This window comes from Schistocerca cancellata, chromosome 2 (assembly GCF_023864275.1).
Source record: "Schistocerca cancellata isolate TAMUIC-IGC-003103 chromosome 2, iqSchCanc2.1, whole genome shotgun sequence".
Taxonomy (NCBI): domain Eukaryota; kingdom Metazoa; phylum Arthropoda; class Insecta; order Orthoptera; family Acrididae; genus Schistocerca; species Schistocerca cancellata.
Genome location: NC_064627.1, coordinates 558,320,822 through 558,340,971, shown reverse-complemented (window position 1 = coordinate 558,340,971; position 20,150 = coordinate 558,320,822).

Here is a 20,150-nt window from a genome sequence, read left to right as displayed (position 1 = left end):
CTTCGTTATGTCATAACGAGAAGACCCTTAAATTGTTTGTGAATGCTTTCCACCTACGTCCGCCGTCTACAAGAGCCTGAAGACTATTTCTAGTCTGCAAGTCCACATCTATCTTTGAGCTCAGTGAAAGAAAATGTTCCTACTTGCTGTTTACTCAGCGGGATCAGGACTATAAACAAAAGTTTTGAGTTTTAACTGATTGATATATTATGTAAAGGTTCACACGCACAAAACGTAAGTCTCAGTATTGTAACTAATATCCTTATCGGAAGCAGTAGTATTAACAGTTTAGAAGTGACCTGTACGGAAAGTTCCAAGTAAAATGGTCTATCGCCCTGACTTCTAACAACCGAACGTTAATTGCTAGCCATAGAAGTGGAAAATAACCCCACCACTTGACAGGCAGTTTTGCCAACATTACGGGCGGCACACTAACAGTTACTTCCGTGAAATCTAAGCTATCCAGGAAGATGTACAGTAACTGTGTGGCTTCCTACCTTTACCGGAAACGCATTCAAGTTTGCGCAGCTCTGACATCACCTGAGGCACAACGCACGCGAGCATTTGACTGACGCGGACAGTTTGATATTTCGGTGCAGAGTGTGCCCTACCGCTGCCACTCTGATTGTATTTATGTAGCGGACCGCCAAACGGAACATCTGCTATCAACCGCCCTAGACACGGGTTACAGTATCTAAATGGCACCTTTCTCGGACACGTATTAATTAACAGCTCTGTTGTTTAACAATTTACAATCCTCTTAATTTTTATGTGGACAGAGTTAAGTTTGCTTTTGTTACTGAAAAAGTTTTAGCTCAACTTCATTTAAACTTTGCCGGCTAGAATTTTTGGAACGGAACTGTCAGTTGAACATAACCTCTGAATTGCCTCTTTGAGATTCCTTGTAACCATAATTATTTGCAATACAGCTTGAAACTTGGTACAACAGTGTTATTTTATGAATTTAATGGAGGGCTGTCATTAGCACCTTCTGTTACAAATGATACTTAATCTACCATGAAGAAGGACGTTTTCATTCCAAATTTGGTTTTTAGTAAATAACTTGAAAACTAATCGAGGAGCTTATTGGTGTGTCATATATTTAATGTTTTTGCTTGAAACTGAGGGTATATACGATTTTTCGCCTTTCTGAGTATAATAATTAACGGCTTCAATTTTTCGTAAAAACGCCGATTTTAAGCAAATCATTGCTATGATCAAGTTGAGTCTTGTAACTTTTAATTGTGACATACATTTGCATATTCTGACCAGTTTTTAGCTTTCCTATTTTATTATTCAGCTCCTCTTATTTTTCCTTAAGGTCGTATATTTTGTCTGAAGTATTCATTTGATCATTCCGAGACTTGAGCATACACTGACGAAGTTTGGAAAAGTTATTTTAATTTTTAATTTCACACTTAAATTATGGCGAAAGCACAGGCGCACTACGATAACGTATCGTTGGTTGTAGTGAAGTGGGGTAAACCCCTGCACACCCGCTCGCCTCTTTAACTCTTACAGTGATACAGCGCTTGTTTCGCCTCAGTACATCTGTCCCACACCTCTTTCCCCGCTTCTCGTTTGTCCCATTAATAATTTCTTTTTTTAATTTCCCTGTTTCTACATACTTTTTCCTAGCCCCCAGGCCTTTCGTCCTCTTTTAGCTTTTCCCCTATGTTCTCCGTCCACCACTTGGAGATTTGTTTTCTTTCTTCGTTTTGTCTACCCAGCTACATTTTATAATCGGCAGTTATTCACTCACGGGCAGAACTGTGGTCATGGACAGGACTACGGAAACTGCGTGGAGTGCAAAGAGCAATAACGACCAATTTAATTTATTAACTTGTAAGGAGGACAAGAAAGTTTTTGTATATGGGGCACGGAAGCTAAAAGTTTATTTGTTCGATGGAACAGGGTTCCAGATGACGACAGCTTGTCACCCGCAGGTCGCGATGATCGTTCCGCGCACCTAGCCGGCGAAGGGTAATCTGACAGACATGTTGCGGCTGCTTGCGAGTTACAGAGTGTGGCACATGTGCTTATAGGGCTTAGAAGGCAGAGGCCGTTAATGAGTACCCTTCCAAAAACGGTTCAAATGGCTCTGAGCACTATGGGACTCAACATCTTAGGTCATAAGTCCCCTAGAACGTAGAACTACTTAAACCTAACTAACCTAAGGACGTCACACACACCCATGCCCGAGGCAGGATTCGAACCTGCGACCGTAGCAGTCCCGCGGTTCCGGACTGCAGCGCCAGAACCGCTAGACCACCGCGGCCGGCAGTACCCTTCCGTCACACCCGACGTCGCCCAAGCGAATTCGGAAGTCACGCACCTAGAACACGTGAGTACGCCGCGTGAAGCCGCACACGAATCACGAGCAGACGAAATCAACTACAAGCACGTCAGTATGACTATAAAGGTTGGAAATGAAGCCCCATAGCAGCAGAGACGCTCGTGAGTGAAGAAGGCAACAGAGATCGCAATGTGGTAGCGACCACTTCGAAGTGCGTCACGAAAGTGCAGAATACGGCCACGAACTAGTAGCAGAAGACGCTTTTGTTCTATCCGCGGAAGAAAAGGATGTGAAAGTTAGATAGTTGTTGAATGACTGTGAGTTTTTCCTATGCTTTTACATGGCGAGAGTGAGCGCGGGTTCCTCATTTGGAGGCAGGTAATCAAATGTAAGGGTAAAAAACACCCTATAATTTGAAACTTCCTGGCAGATTAAAACTGTGTGCCGGACCGAGACTCGAACTCGGGGCCCTTCCCTTTTGCGGGAAAGTGCTCTACCAACTGAGCTACCCAAGCACGACTCACGCCTTGTCCTCACAGCTGTACTTCTGCCAGTACCTCGTCTCCTACCTTGCAAACTTTACAGAAGCTCTCCTGCGAACCTTGCGGAACTAGCACTCCTGAAAGAAAGGATATTGAGGAGACATGGCTTAGCCACAGCCTTGGGGATATTTCCAGAATGAGATTTTCACTCTGCAGCGGAGTGTGCACTGATATGAAACTTCCTGGCAGATTAAAACCGTGTGCCGGACCGAGACTCGAACTCGGGACCTTTGCCTTTCGCGGGCAAGTGCTCTACCAGCTGAGCTACCCAAGCACGACACACGCCCCGTCCTCACAGCTGTACTTCTGCCAGTACCTCGTCTCCTACCTTCCAAACTTTACAGAAGCTCTCCTGCGAACTTTGCAGAACTAGCACTCCTGAAAGAAAGGATATTGAGGAGACATGGTTTACCCACACCCTGGGGCTGTTCGAGTCTCGGTTCGGCACACAGTTGTAATCCGTCAGGAAGTTTAATATCAGCGCACACTCCGCTGCAGAGTGAAAATCTCATTCTGGAAACATCCCCCAGGCTGTGGCTAAGCCATGTCTCCTTAATATCCTTTATTTCAGCAGTGCTAGTTCTGCAAGGTTCGCAGGAGAGCTTCTGTAAAGTTTGGAAGGTAGGAGACTAGGTACGGGCAGAAGTAAAGCTGTGAGGACGGGGCGTGAGTCGTGCTTGGGTAGTTCAGTTGGTAGAGCACTTGCCCGCGAAAGGCAAAGGTCCCGAGTTCGAGTCTCGGTCCGGCACACAGTTTTAATCTGCCAGGATGTTTCATATCAGCGTACTCTCACCCTACAATTTGTGTGTTCGTGGTTATTAGTATGTATTTACTGTGTTTAGATAGTAATCTGTGCGAGAATATACCACACTGATAAGGATGTGCAGAGATGTTATGTCGAGGGCATCTGGTCCGTGCACCGACACGCCACGCAACTCCGCCCTCATCAGCGAGATTGAAACTTCCCGTTGCACGGGATTACAACACAGCTGACACAGTGCACTGCCGTTTACTTCATCTTATTTCTTTCGTTTATACACAATTTTAATATGATCCGGCCACGTTTTGATGTATGCTAGCGAGTGATGGGTGAAACTGGACGATGCTAGCAAGGATAGTGATGGACAAGTTTACGAGAACGCCACAGAGGCACCACGCACTTGGTGGAGAAGCAGTTTTCTTGTAAAGTAGTGCTTTAAAAACAGATTTAGCGTGTTAAGACTATTTTGTATGTTAAATGTCAAGGTAAGCTATAATAGCATTATCTTCTTCTTCTTCTTCTTCATCATCATCATCTTCTTCTTCTTCTTCTTTCTTTTTATTCCAGTTCAGTGACGCGGCCAGCACAGCTAACACTATGTCGCTTAGTGTAGAGGAGGGCTCCGAAGATGGGTGTTGTGCGCCTTACGTCTCAAGGTCGAAGGTGGTGTGACGTTACTGAAAGCACTGACATTGTCCTGGTATTTATTGCTGTTGAGGGAATAAAACCATGCTCAGAGGGGACATGACACCCTACCGCTTACAATCTCATCCGAGTCTCCATTAGTCATCGTTGATCTAAAATCACAGCCTCAATATTTAATGATCTACGTGACCTTTGGTTTGGATTGACATCAGTTTTGCAGTTTAAATGTTTATTTAATGGGTATTGTTTTTGGATATTGTTTATTCTTTCATAAAAGTTCAAAATGTCTTAATTCTATGGATCTTATGCGTGTTTGTCGTTTTCTTCATTTGTGACATGATAACTCTGTTTAATGTAGTTTACATTATTGGATTTAAGGGAATTTTTTGTGTTCGCTATTGACAGGGTTTCACACGCTTTTGGCGCAACTGAAAACAGTAATGCATCCGCTTGAAACCCACTGAGCTTTTTTTGTAAATGAATTTTTTTTAATGAATAGTAACTGTGTGACAAGTGTAGTGAGCATCGATGGGTCACATTACCATGACTGTTAACCTTCTGTACTAGGTGCTTAAGAGTAACGCCAGGGAGCTATGTAATATGAAGGTTACTTTTTTTTCCAAAATCCAATTGGTCGCGAAATCGAAATCACAGTGAAAACCATAAATGTATTACGTGCAACATTTAGCTACACCTTCGACTTAAACTCTATATAGTCGTTCCACCGACTTCGATAAGGAATAAAACGGAACACCAGCAGCCGTCCTTACATTGTTGTTCTTTATATGGCTACCAGTTTCAGTGCTTCATTATACCATCTTTAGAACTTAACTGACGCTGTGGCGGTTAGCTCCAACTTGATGGTTGGAGACACAACATCGTTGTTACAGTCTACGGAAGCCTGTTCACAGATGTTGGCCAGTGTTGTAATCGTGATACGATAGGGGTTAACCTATTCAGCGTCATTTAAGGCCTGAAGATAGTTTACTGAAGTTTCGAAACTGTTAGCCATATAATAAAGAATATGGAAAGGACGACTGTAGGTGTTCCATTTTATTGCATAAGTTAACACCGAAGATCCTCAAACCTTAGGTCAGAAGGATGGACAAACAAAGACTAAGACATTTGTGCAAGCGTAGTCTTCGTCATAGAAGGCAGCCGCATGTGCCTAACACCAGTGCCCTAAGCTGCTCTGCAGCTGGTTGCCTGTGCCAAATTGCTGTCCCCATAGCCAGAGGTTAATGTGAGTGAAGAGATCGTAGGGAGCCAAGGCTGGACAGTACGGTAGATGATCAAGCACTTCCCACTGGAAACACTGCAGCAACATCTTCGTCGAACCTGCTGTGTGTGGCCGAGCACTGTTACGAGAAAGGAAACGCGTGACGTTACGTGAGCAGCATTAAATCAGGCGGAACCTCTCAGCAAGCACTTCACACTTGGCGACAGACTCTATTGTTCTAAGCACGTTCACGTGCTCACTGTTCCCTCAGAATCTAAAAGTGCGACGTGACTTGATCGACGGGCGTACTAGATCAATCATCAGATTTATAATGTGGTTTTAATTTCGCGAGCCGTTGGAGGTTGAAAAATATATTCCTCGTAGGCGACCACGGGAAAGGGGCAACAAAAAGCCTCGACCTGGACGTAGAGGCGGGTACGATTTAACTGAAGAGTTTACTTCGCTCTGAAATGTTTGTCCCATTTAAAGACAGAGTGACAGCGGAGGACCACCGCCAAGCCCCAAACGCCTGGTGACACTTGAGCAAACTAGTACAGGTATTCCCAGATACGCAGCTGCATTGTCGCCTTCTTAAGAACACAAAAATTCACGCAAATACTTGAAGTAATTCCTAGCCGTCTCCACGAGAAAATCCGACATGGTTTCCACTGCAGAGGCTGCAGCCAAGGTTAAGAGGTGCCGCACGTGGCCAGTGAGAGAACGAAGGTGTTACACGGCTACATGTCAGTTGTCGCCCAGGGATTCCTCGAAACGCGAGAGTGGAAATTTTGTCATCTTGTACCAGGACTGGGAGTTATGGTAATACAGTGCTGGCCCCACTTATTTTACTTGACGTGGCTGAATCAAATAAGACGCTACCATGGTTAATTCGAGAGACTCATGGAAGTAGGCCACACCAGGACCAGACAGGTGAAATGGTTCAAATGGCTCTGAGCACTATGGGACTTAACATCTGAGGTCATCAGTCCCCTAGGACTTAGAACTACTTAAACCTAACTAACCTAAGGACATCACACACATCCATGCCCGAGGCAGGATTCGAACCTGCGACCGTAGCAGTCACGCGGTTCCGGACTGAAGCGTCTAGAACCGCTCGGCCACCGCGGCCAGCCCAGACAGGTGAAGTTACATTAGGAGAGATCTGCTGATACAAGTGAAAACTCATTTTCCATTCCGTGCGATCTGATAATTGAACCTTTAAGTGTCTAACTACGTTTTCCTTGTCTGGTGTCAGCTTCCAAATACTCTCAAAGACATAAAGAAGAAGAAAAACCACACACCACGAGGACGTTATCGGTATGCACATGTGTAGACAAACAAATGATTACAATTAAAACAAAAGTTAGATAAATTATTCAAGAGAAAGAGCCTCACAAATTGAGAAAGTCAACAACGCTTTGGTCTACCTCTGGCCCTAATGCAAGCAGTTATTCGATTTGGCATTGACTGATAAAGTAATTGGATGTCCTCCTGATAGATATCGTCCCAAATTCTGTCCAATTGGTGCCTTAAATAATCGGAATTCCGTGCTGGTTGGAAGGCCCAAAGAATGACGCTCCAAAAGTTCTCAACTGAGGAGAGATTCGGCGACCTTGCTGGCCGAGGCATGGTTTTGCGAGCACGAAGACAGGCATTAGAAAATCTCGTCTTGTGCAGAAAAGCATTATCTTTCTGAAATATAAGCCCAGGATGGCTTGCGATGAAGGGTAACAAGACGGGACGTAGAAAATTGTCGATTAACCTCTGTGTCGTAAGGACGGGGCGGATGGCGATCAAATGGGGCCTGCTGTGAAATCCTTTTTTTGTCTTAGAGTGTGTTTTTCTTCCATATATTACCCCGACAGGGTCCCTGCGAGATAATTACCGCAGAAACAGACAGTGAGCGTCAGGACAATAACACCATGGCGACCGTCGAGGCTCTCTCTACCTGAAAAGGGTTAGGGAAGAAACGTAGGGTTAAACTGCAGAGAGCGTCCACACAGAGCCGCTTAACACGGAAGATGAAGACGACCAAACGTGAACGAGCAACCACTCAGAAATGCGTCATTTGCCCATGCATGCAAGTGCTGAGATGAACTGATTAATCCCCTCCCTCCCTACCTGCCCAGTTACTGAGTCTTGTCTAAACCTAGTCAACAACAAAGGGAAGTATCCGTGTTTCCCTGTATTTATCACCTTTGAACTATGTGAGACCTTAACATTTCCCGGCTAATTGAATGTTCAAATAAGTTACGGGTGGTCGACGAAGTCACCCGGCAGCAAACCCGTAAGTTATTTGAACCTTTGAATTAACTTTCACGTTTTGGCTCCCAACTTAGGCGTTCTCATTAGCAATTAAATTCCCAATTTACTATATTATTGTATATTTTGTGCCCCGCATGGGGCGATCTCTGTTTCAGATTACTACATTTTGATACCGAGTAAAGGGCGATTCGGTTTCTGTATATGAACAAAGCTCACTTCACTACATTCTTAATGCTCAGTCAGCCATGCTGGATCATATCGATATCTGCTTCGCGACCTACTGGCATGACTTCACCGTTCTACGCGAGGAGGCGCGACTGCGCGCCGTTGCAAATTTTGCAGTGATCTCAGAATCGAGTGCAAGACCGGTCTCTCTGGGGAGGGGCAGAGAAATAGAGACGGCCGCTGGGGCACTGGGCGGTGCCCATGTTGAAATAGCGTGTCGCCCTGTACGCGGGAAGCGTAACAATGGTAGATTCATCTACAGGGAACCTAGAAACCTCAGTGTTTGGAGACATATTTTTCTGGTGCATTCCATTCTCGGGCTATGTGGATCAGTCCACCGCGTTCCTGGCGGTTTATGCTGCTTTAACTTGAACGCCGTGCGCCTCCTGCGAGACTACAGTTTCTTTGTGCATTTGGCGAGACGTTCAATCGCATGGTTGCTGATGCCGCGAGTTGTTTTGGGGCGGGCCGTCTCTGCCTTCTTCTTGCGTCGTATTGGTCTCCGGCTTTTTATTAATGTCACTATGAGTTTATTTGTTTCGATATAGCCTTAAGGTTTTCCATTTCCCGTATTAAGGTCTTTGTAACTTTAGCCAAATAATGTGTAAAAAGCAGGCCGGGATGGCCGAGCGGTTCTAGGCGTTACAGTCTGGAACCGCGCGACCGCTCCGGTCGCAGGTTCGAATCCTGCCTCGGGCATGGGTGTGTGTGATGTCCTCAGATTAGTTAGGTTTAAATAGTTCTAAGTTCTAGGAGACTGATGACCACAGATGTTAAGTCCCATAGTGCTCAGAGCCATTTGAACCAATGTGTAAAAATTGCTCTGCAAGTCGTGATCAGTGCCCTTCGTAGTGTGTTTAAAGTTATTGTACTGAGCCAAAGGTTACGGGGCACGTCACTGTTGTAACATATGAGTTTCTGCTCATTTGTGCTTAATCCTGGTCATTCACTTAATGTACGTTCACGTTTTAATATGTATTGGTTTTAGTTACGTTTTAAATGCATGGCCTGGCCAGGTCCTCAAGGTGTATTTGAGGATTCCGAGGTAAGGACTAGTTTGGCTTTTATTAAGTGACTGCATTCGTCTCGGGCCTTACGTTCATGCCTCAATACCCAAAAATTTTGAGGGTGCTATTTGACATTTCTCACTATTTCCTCAGGGCAGGTAGTTGTAACGATTTTCAATTTAATTAACTGGTGTTGCAAATTGTATCGAATTTGGTTTATCTCTTTTACAGCTCCTACTAAATGAGTTTGTATAATACATAATTTAATTGATCCTCAAATTCTAACTTAGTGGGCAGTAAGTTGATTCAGTTTGCTTCTAAAAATTGGTCATTTAATTTGCATCGAATAGAAGGAGTTTAGGTGTCTATTTATCTTGCGCTTCCTTTGGTGAAGAGCTGTGGTGCCTGTATTACTGTGTGCTTTGGACATGTCCTGCTTAGACGATTCCTTCGCCGCACTGTTTTCTACCTACCAGCGCTTCTCGCCTTGTCTGCGGGGACTGGGAAAACCGGTACTGGAGCGACCGTGTCCTGCCGTGTGCGTCTGCTCGGCGCGGCGTCATTCCGGCATGCTATTTGTCGGGCAGCGCGATATCTGACGCCGTCACTTACCTCCGCGGGCACCTTTCATGCCGCTTCATCAGCTCCGAAAGTTGAGTTTTTCTTTCCTGCTGTAAACTTCAGCCGCTTGTTCCTCAGTGCCTCACGTGCTGAAATTCTGTCTAGCCCCTTTATTATTAGTGCCGCTGCAATCCTGTGATATTAAGTACTTACTGCCTTCTACTCAAACACTTGTTGTTCAGTTGTATTTTTGCTAATTAATTCATTCTATGAGACGGGACCTTTCTTAAAGACTGTTGTTCCGAAATTGTTTCAGGGCTCACTGGTAACTTGGTATTGTTTTAAATACAATTGTAAGCTTTTATAGTTTCCTTCTGTTAAATTGACAAGTTTTCCATTATTGGATATCCAGCCGGGTTGGGCAAGCGGTTCTAAGCGCTGCAGTCTGGAACCGCGCGACCGCTACGGTCACAGGTTCGAATCCTGCCTCGGGCATGGATGTGTGTGATGTCCTTAGGTTAGTTAGGTGTAAGTAGTTCTAAGTTCAAGGGGACTGATGACCTCAGATGTTAAGTCCCATAGTGCTCAGAGCCATTTGAGCCATTATTGGATATTTGTCCAGCACCGTATATGTCAATTCTGCAGTTCTTTTAATTGCCTTTCAGTATTACGTCAATCAAGAATTTTAAATATTCTGTGCTTACTTTTTAAAAAAAAAAAAAAGAAAAAAAATCGGATTGTGAAGCAACGTATTTGACCTTGTAATGTCATAAATTCGAATTCTTTGGGGCAAATAGACCCTTTTATCATGTTTGATTATCTCCTTAAAAAAATAAATTCAATTTACAAGAAATGGGTGATGTCATAAGCGCGGCTTTGCCTACCACGAGGAGTTCCAGTCCTTGTCCTATTCCTGGGCATTTCATCCAACTTGAAGTGATCTCACTTTCCATCTATTAATCTAATTCAGTTACTGTGTTCTTGGCGTTCGCCATGGGACGACTTTATTTGCAATTTCTCAATCAATTTTTTCAGTCCTTCAATCAGTTTGAATTCATCACTTTATTGACGCCCGAAATGGGATGATCACAGTTTCACTTAATCAGTAAATTCAAGAATTCTATGGATCAAACATGTGAAGTATTCAGCATCTGAATTTGCTAAGCACCATCTGCCGACGAACTTGCGACTTGATTAGCAATTTAAATTATTACATTTTTGGTGACCACCGTGGGGCGATTAGCGTTTCAACTCATGGATCAAATCCAGTTTGCTCCGTTATATACGGGAGTCAGCTGTATTCTTTTCCCAGTCGGTTGGGACTTTCCAATCGACAGAAGTTTTTCGATTTCGAAGCCTACTCCCGTTAAAACCGAATGTGGCCGTGGCGACAATTATTTTCATCTATTTCGCTTTTAAGGCAACGAATGATTATTTTTACGTGCTTCATGTGGGAGTTTGTGTGGCAAGTCAAACCATGGTATGTCTTTACGACCCTGCTAAGAGAATGTTTTTTTTCAAAGCGAAATTTAAACCCTCAGATTTTTCATTGTTGTCTTCTTTTGCCAGGTTAGATAGACGTATGAGTGACTGAAGCCTCTGACACCTTGTCTACTTTAGTCAAGATTAGAATCTTCTATGATTCTCAGCAAGATATTTCGCTAACGAGTGATGGTGGAAGTACTTGTTGGTTTCGAGCTCTGACCTTGACTCAAGGCTTTCTGCTAACGTTTGCCTGTAGACATTTCTGCGTTCTTCTTTGTTCTCTGTTTTCTCAGCACTTCCCGAATTTTGTGATTAAACCACGCTTTACAGCCGGCCGATGTGGCCGTGCGGTTAAAGGCGCTTCAGTCTGGAACCGCGTGACCGCTACGGTCGCAGGTTCGAATCCTGCCTCGGGCATGGATGTGTGTGATGTCCTTAGGTTAGTTAGGTTTAATTAGTTCTAAGTTCTAGGCGACTGATGACCTTAGAAGTTAAGTCGCATAGTGCTCAGAGCCATTTGAACCATTTGAACCACGCTTTAAACTTTGCCAATAATTCCTCTTCGCCTATCACATAGGAAGTCACGTTGCTTGTAATCTCTTATTCTACACCGATAGCCCGCATCTCGTGGTCGTGCGGTAGCGTTCTCGCTTCCCACGCCCGGGTTCCCGGGTTCGATTCCCGGCTGGGTCAGGGATTTTCTCTGCCTCGTGATGGCTGGGTGTTGTGTGCTGTCCTTAGGTTAGTTAGGTTTAAGTAGTTCTAAGTTCTAGGGGACTGATGACCACAGATGTTAAGTCCCATAGTGCTCAGAGCCATTTGAACCATTTGAATCTACACCGATAGAATATTTTTCGTGTCGGCGGACTGCGAAGGAGAAAAATCTGAAGGAAAAGCTACGGAAGACAGCTGCCAGCACTCGGAACTGTCACGGTTTTGTAGTGAGAATGAAGCGGCCAACGGGAGACGTTTACGTGTGTAGACAGCCCCGTCTCTTGTCTTACACCTGGCGTATCGCATGTCCCGAACACAAGCACGTAAACGCTGTTAAACACAGGCGCTCGGTACGCCACATGTCGCGCGCGCGGCTCTTTCGTAATGGCTACGTACGTGCACTGTTTGCGGACCACGCGCGCCAGCGAATTGGTGTTGACGTCATGGCGCCTGGAGCGCCGGCCATGAGAACGAGCGTGATCCGATTCGCGCTAAGCCGCTTGGCAGCACGTTGCCCGCCTGCGCAGTGGCTCCCGGCGCCGCTGCCGCCTGCATCCACCGGCTTTCTCCCCACTGCTCGACATTCACCGTCTGATCAAAAGTGTTCACTCAGCGGGCGGGGAGAGGGAGAGAGAGAGAGTCAGCACCCACACCTGGGTGACGTCAGTAGCCGCAGTGGAACAGAGCGCGTGAGCGGAGCGTGTTATTGTGGAACTTTTAATGCAATATGGCAACTGGGTGTGACGAAATAGGTCTGAAATCGGACAGTCCAGTCTGTTTTTTATGCTGAAACATCAACAAAGAATGGTCTCAAATGAGAAAATATGTACGGGACATTATTCCTGGAGCTTGTACAGGTTGGTTCTCATTAACATCTAAATGCCTTCTAAGCGACGTAAATGACGCTGTGACAAGTAATTTAATATCAGACACATGGGGTCGCAAATGTCGGGAAGTACCTTAAATTGGGTTACAAGAGTTGAAGATGTGACGTCAGCAGTCGACGTACCTCATCGCACGTGCAGCGAATGATCCTACAGTTCTGTCGCACGTGATCATCCCAACCAAAGTTAAGCGCGCACTTCGTCGTGGCTCTGGGCCTACTTGCGCGACCTCGGTCCCAGGATTCGAATCATGCGTCTAGCAGGCAATATTTTTTTCGTGAGATAATTACGTGTTTACAGTGATGTATTAATTTATTTACCAGTCTTTCAGTCTCCGCTGCTTTATTACGAAGTACAGTACAACACAAACTCACTGTGTTGCGTCACAAGTAAATGAGTATAAGTTACTGTACTATGTCACAAGTAAATGAGTATAAGCTTCCGAACTGCGTCATTACCAGTAAATGATCTACGTTTTCTTTAATGAATAATCTGTGTAAACAAAACAAAACAAAAAGAAGAAGAAGAAGAAGAAGAAAGAGAAGGAAAGAAACACAAAATAAGAACGGCTTTTACTTGGTTACAGCGAGGACAATAACTTTATAGCTTCTGCATTTACAACAGATCACATTTCCAAAAGATGTTCGTAATTTGCACCTTTTTGCTTGAATACTGTATCGTATCGCTCAATTATCCCTTCCCACACACACACACACACACACACACACACACGCACCCTTCGTATTCTGGAAGTGATGTTACATGTTCAACATTTGTCGTCGGCTTTGGCGTATTTCCTGTCATTTCCGGCCCCATGTGTCTCATATTAAATTACTCGTCCCCGCGTCACCTACGCAGATACGGGCTTTTTAAACGTTAATAAGAATCACCCTACATACTGGCACTGAAGGTCAGGAAAACTAAAGTCAATAAGAGAACAAACAAAAGGCACAGAATGTATTTTATCTCCGAGAACTTCAGTTGTTAAACCTCACTCTGCCAGCTTTATGACTTTGTTCTCTGAAATGACTCAACTGAGCTTTTCAGCTTTGGCGTAGTACTATCTACAATTTTTGCACGCAAAATAACACCAAAACCTTACAGAATGGCTCACCCTACTCTTCAAATGCTAGTGTTTTTTCCACAGAACGTCTAGCGTTTTCCTAGTACCCTTTGGGAAACAAACATCTGAAAGTTCGGCAAGCAGCAGCGCTTTACAGATGTACTCTGAGAGTTAGCAGGAAACGGTCAATGGCAGTGACTACCTACTGCTCTGGAGGCTGAAAACTCGACATGTGAAAATAATGTGGGGCTGTGGGCAGCTCGCGAAATTGAGGAGTCGTTTGGTGGCAGTGGTAATGTGCAGGGGCAGGTTGAGTCTTCTGGGACAGAGGTGGTGTCGAAGCGTGTTTCGGAAGTTAGTAATTAGAGACCAGTAAGGTTGTTCAGAAGTGTTCGGAAGTGCGTTACCTTTCGCAACCGCGGGAAATGTCTAAGTCTAACGCTGGTTTTCGAGCTGGTTGTTGTTGTGGGTGTTGATGTTAGCGAACGTACACGAACTGTTAAGAAAGAGACACCTAATAATGAGTGCAGAAACTGGCTAGCTGGAGGCATTGTGTAAAGAACGAAGCTGATCTGGCGAGTGTTATCAGTAGAAGACTACACTACTGCCCATTAAAACTGCTGCACCAAGAAGAAATGCAGATGATAAACGGGTATTCATTGGACAAATATATTATACTAGAAGTGACATGTGATTACATTGTATCGCAATTTGGGTGCATAGATCCTGAGAAATCAGTAAACAGAACAACCACCTCTGGCCGTAATAACGGCCTTGATACGCCTAGGCATTGAGTCAAACAAAGCTTGGATGGCGTGTACAGGTACAACTGCCCATGCAGCTTCAACACGATACCACAGTTCACCAAGAGTAGTGACCTGCGTATTGTGACGAGCCAGTTGCTCGGCCACCATTGACCAGACGTTTTCAATTAGTGAGAGATCTGAAGAATGTGCTGGCCAGGGCAGCAGTCGAACATTTTCTATATCCAGAAAGGCCCGTACAGGACCTGCAACATGCGGTCGTGCATTATCCTGGTGAGATGTAGGGTTTCTCAGGGATCGAATGACGGGTAGAGCCACGGGTCGTAAGACATCTGAAATGTAACGTCCACTGTTCAAAGTGCCGTCAATGCGAACAAGAGGTGACCGAGACGTGTAACCAGTGGCACCCCATACCATCAAGCCGGGTGATACGCCAATAAGGCGATGACGAATACACGCTTCCAGTGTGCGTTCACCGAGATGTCGCCAAACACGGATGCGACCATCATGATGCTGTAAACAGAACCTGGATTCATCTGCCATTAGTGCACCTAGGTTCATCGTTGAGTACACCATCGCAGGCGCTCCTGTCTGTGATGCTGCGTCAAAGGTAACCGCAGCCATGGTCTCCGAGCTGATAGTCCAAGCTGCTGCAAACGTCGTCGAAGTGTTCGTGCAGATAGTTGTTGTCTTGCAAACGTCCCCATCTTTTGACTAAGTGATCGAGACGTGGCTGTGCGATCCGTTACAGCCATGCAGATAAGATACCTGTCATCTCGACTGCTAGTGATACGAGGCCGTTGGGATCCAGCACGGCGTTCTGTATTACCCTCCTGAACCCACCGATTCCATATTCTTTTAGCAGTCATTGGATCTCGACCAACGTGATAGGCTACAATCCGACCTTTATCAAAATCTGAAACGTAATGGTACGCATTTCTCCTCCTTACACGAGGCATCACAACAACGTTTCACCAGGCAACGCCGGTCAACTGCTGTTTGTGTATGAGAAATTGGTTGGAAACTTTCCTCCTGTCAGCACGTTGTAGGTGTCGCCACCAGCGCCAACCTTGTGTGAATGCTCTGAGAAGTTAATCATTTGCATATCACAGCATCTTCTTCCTGTCGGTTAAATTTTCCTTCTGTAGCACGTCATCTTCGTGGTGTAGCAATTTTAATGGCCAGTAGTGTACTTTTGGTCCAATAGAAAGTGTGGAGTACTCGTGTATGTGTTTACCCTCTCTGACTTTTTATTCCAGTGTTAGGAGAAACCATTTGGTGAATGTGTAGTGACTGATGACAGTGTTTGTACTCCGACCCAGTGGTCGGATTTCGGAGCTTTTAAAATTAGTCAGATGGCTTGAGAACAAGGAGGGGTTATATCAACGCTGTCTCGCGAGTCTAAGCGAGGCTGGCGATCCCTGTTTGGCTTTATCATGTAGGTGCAGCAGGGCCTGGAAATAATATAATTCATATCCGCCAACAAACCTCTTGGAGGAAGTCTACGGAGCAATGCGACGCTAACTGTTCGTCGGTTCTGGTCGCGGCCGGGACAGGACTTCAACAGATGCTACAGAAGCTTCGAGACGGCGGACGAGGAGGAACGTTTCAAGTGTTTCGATGATGCTCAACGTAGTGCAATATAGTCACTACAAGAGAGGTGTTTTGTACACCATCTCACCACAGGTGTGGGATGTGTGCATCGTACTCGTTCATGACGTCTTGAACTCTGATGCGGATACTTCCATTGTGGTGTCTGAGTATCTCCAGAGAAACGACATCCCATTCTTCCTCATGCGCCGAAATCACAGGACATAGTGATGTTGGATGCTGAGGTCTGGAGCGAGGTGGACGTTTTAAATAATCCAAAAGGTCTTTCATTGGGGCAGCTGGTGTCTCTGGGCTGGCTAGCCCATTTCAGGTTCAGCAATCACTGCCTCACAGATGCTGCTTTATGACAGGGCGCATTGTCGTGTTGATACAGTCATCGTCTCCGAAGTGTTCCTCTACTGCACGCTGTACACAATGCTGTGAAATGTTTTCTTACCTTACGCATGTAGCATATTCTTAAGAGGACCACATCCCAACCACGAAAATCACCTCCCTCTTCTGTAACACCACCTCCTCTATATTTCACTGTTGGCACAACACATGATGGCAAGAAATGTTCCTGAGGCATTCGCCAAACCCAAATCATTCTAGCGGATTGCCGCAGGAAATTGTATCATTTATCACTCCAAACCACTTCTTTCAGTCATCCACTATTCAGTGACGTCCCTCTTTACACAATGTCAGCTACCAGACCGTTGTTATCCCATTTTTTTAACCCGCTACTCAGAGTCATTGTACTAGTTTGATTGCCGGTAGCACTTCGGAACGCAAGTGCAATACCTTCCGGATACTTCATGTGACATTTTACGACCACCGTCCGCAATGCTCGACAGTTCGAATGGCTCTGGGCACTATGGGACTCAATTCCTGAGGTCATCAGTCCCCTAGAATTTTGAACTACTTAAACATAACTAACCTAAGGACATCACACACATCCACGCCCGAGGCAGGATTCGAACCTGCGACCGTAGCGGTCTCGCGGTTCCAGACTGTAGCGCCTAGAACCGCACGGGCACTCCGGCCGTCTGCTCGACAGTTTGTGCCTTCAGTACGTGAGGTTGCGCGGTGCCGGGGTGGAGAAGAGTTTATACGTCTTCAATTCAGACGAATTTTGCATGAGGACGAGACATGCACTCGACCCCCTCCTTATATACTAGCTAATTAATTATGAGCACAACGGTAACGGAAGGAAATGATGGTGAACCCTGCTAGTTGCTAAAATGAGTGCACACTCACAATAATTTAATAAAAATTGTAATCTACTCAAAAACAGAGAACTTTATCATAATAAACAACAGGAAATGGGATTCTGCCTGTATCTACGAAATGATATGTGGATTGAATATTACAATGAGGTTTATTACATATCAGAACGTAAGTCCAGATGATTGTCGACACACATAGTATGTTAAAGGATAGGGTATACTGTAATAGGTCGTGCGGTAGCGTTCTCGCTTCCCAGCTCGGGTTCCCGGGTTCGATTCCCGGCGGGGTCAGGGATTTTGTCTGCCTCGTGATGACTGGGTGTTGTGTGATGTCCTTAGTTAGGTTTAAGTAGTTCTAAGTTCTAGGGGACTGATGACCATAGATGTTAAGTCCCATAGTGCTCAGAGCCATTTGAACCATACTGTAATATTATGAGAAAAAGAGTTGGCTCGAGAACAAGGTACTCCTACTCTCTGTGATGCAATAGATTGACGATAATGACTGGAGGTCCTAATGAATCATATATAAATCTGCCGACTATATAGCAGTGTCACAATTAGTAGTGAGAGCTCAAATGGGATCACATGGAGAAACAAGGAAGGTGGACTTGTAGCAAAACGAGCGCGCGTGCTGCTGAGGGATTCAGTACAAAACTGATAAGGTCCTTCAATGCTGGAGCCGCAAAATACTTCTGCCGTGCAGCAACTCTGTGTCAATCCCTTGTCGCGAAGGCTGTCCGAGAATTCTAAGTTCTTCCGAAAACGAGCGACAAAGTCGCAAGGCCATCCGACTCCGAGGCAGGTCAGATCCCGAATCTCTCTGCCCGCGCAACGCAAGAGCGAAGCCAACATTGCTCAACCCCCTACTCTCCTCGAAAACCGTGAATCAGCATTCAGTTCTGATTCCAAAATTTTCCCCACACTGTCTTGGAACATCATTCGCCCCAATAGCGACCGTTCCCTCCAGTTTCGAGCAGGGTTTATGACGTCAACTAACATCAGTTTAAGTTGACCAATCATGCCTCAGCTACTCAGCTGAGGGCACTGAACTTGCCGTTTGACCGGCTACGTAAACAACCTGCCTAGACAGTCGCACCCAGCAGGGCACAGTCCACAAGTTTTCTCCGAATCAAGAGGACAATGCAGTCACTTGGTACCAGGAATCTTCGTTCCAGACGCACCGGAACGGTAAACATATAAACTGCGGGGACTGATGACCTAAGATGTTAAGTCCCATAGTGCTCAGAGCCATTTGAACCATATAAACTACGGTGACACTCAGACGTCTCGCAGGTCGTTTCGCCCTGCATACGATAGGCGAAACTCGACCGACGTCAGTGTTTCCGCCAGGTGTTTAAGCCTATTGTACGAACCCCTCAGAATTCAGGGAAGTGCAGCTCCTAACCGGAAACGCAGTGTGCCACGTCCGCCGATGCTCGCCTCGCACAGGCCACCGAAGGAAGTAAAACAACATGTTTAGGAATCAAGTGAAAAGTATTTTTTTGAGCTCTCAGTACAAATACTCTCATTACAATAACCTTATTCGGCCGGTTACTACCGTGAAATGACATAGAACATTAATAAAATTGATGAAAATGAGAGGAGACATGCAGAAGAGGGCATGGAACCTCTCAAGGTGTCTGGTCTTGTTTCAGCTGTGGTTGTTCCTTGGTGTTTCTGCTTCACAATGTTATCTCCGACAGTCGGCTTAGCTTCAGATGGGTGGAAACGTCCACGATGGAAGTGTTAGACAAGTGAGAGCGAATGACTAGCCTACTTCAGAAGTCACTTAGCTCTCCTGCTGTTATTGCTTCTGTACTGAGAACACAATACTCTCTGTCCTTTTATAGTGGCTGATCCGCCTCTCGTGACATTTGCTGGTTAATTCCGTATTACACAAGGGTAATCGGATATGTTTGATCAGATAGTGTATCTCTAGAAGGTTACTGTGGAAATTCCGGGAAAATCCGCTGGAAGAAGTGCTTGACAACATATTAATTCCTCTCAGATATGTCTCACAAAAAAACCAACACGAAAATACAAAGAAATTAAAAGCAGTACGGAGGTTTTGTTGACAGTCTCTCTTCTCACACATCCTACGTGAATGGAGTGGCACCGAAGGTACACTCCGCCACACAATGCAGGTTCGCTTCTGAAGTGCAGACGTAGATGTAAATGTGGATGTAACCTGTTCATTGCTGCATTTGCTTGATTTGTCTCTCCCAGTAATATCTAACATGCATATCGACGTTAATTACACTGCAACAGTTTCAGAACGGTTTTCGCATTAAAAATCCATGTTTACTGCCTTGACACGAAACTCGCAAACGCACTCAAAAAGTCAGTTTTCCTTTAAGACTCGTCGGAGGCTTAGTTTTTAAAGCTGTATTTAGTTTACGAAAATTTCTTGAGGCTAGTTCTGTTTATTTCTTTTACTGTCTACCCGCTCACTGTCTTAGGCTGGCCTCAATACAGAAACTACTTTTACGACTCTATTGTTAATTTGCAATATTTCCTTTTAGATGTGTTAATTGTCCATTATGTTAGCTTTATTATAGCTGATTTTCACACGTTTATGTAAACAGGTTCCGTTCAGTAGTTCAAATAATTGTTGAACCATATCTACAGTAGAGGCAAAAAGTGCAAAGTCATCAGCAAAATGAATGTGGTTAAGGTATGTTCCATATCGTGTATACTTTCTTCGTTTTCCAATTTATGTACTTTGTCATTTTGTCAAGTTTGAAACCTCCTTGCCTCTTTCCTCTTTCAATTCTGGCTGTACACTTTGTGAGCATTCGGTAGGTTAAATGAAACAGCGGAATACTTTAGTTTGGAGAATGTTCATGACAGTAGAGTGCAATCGACTACTGTAAACCGAATGTAAATGTTCAGTGTGTCGACCAT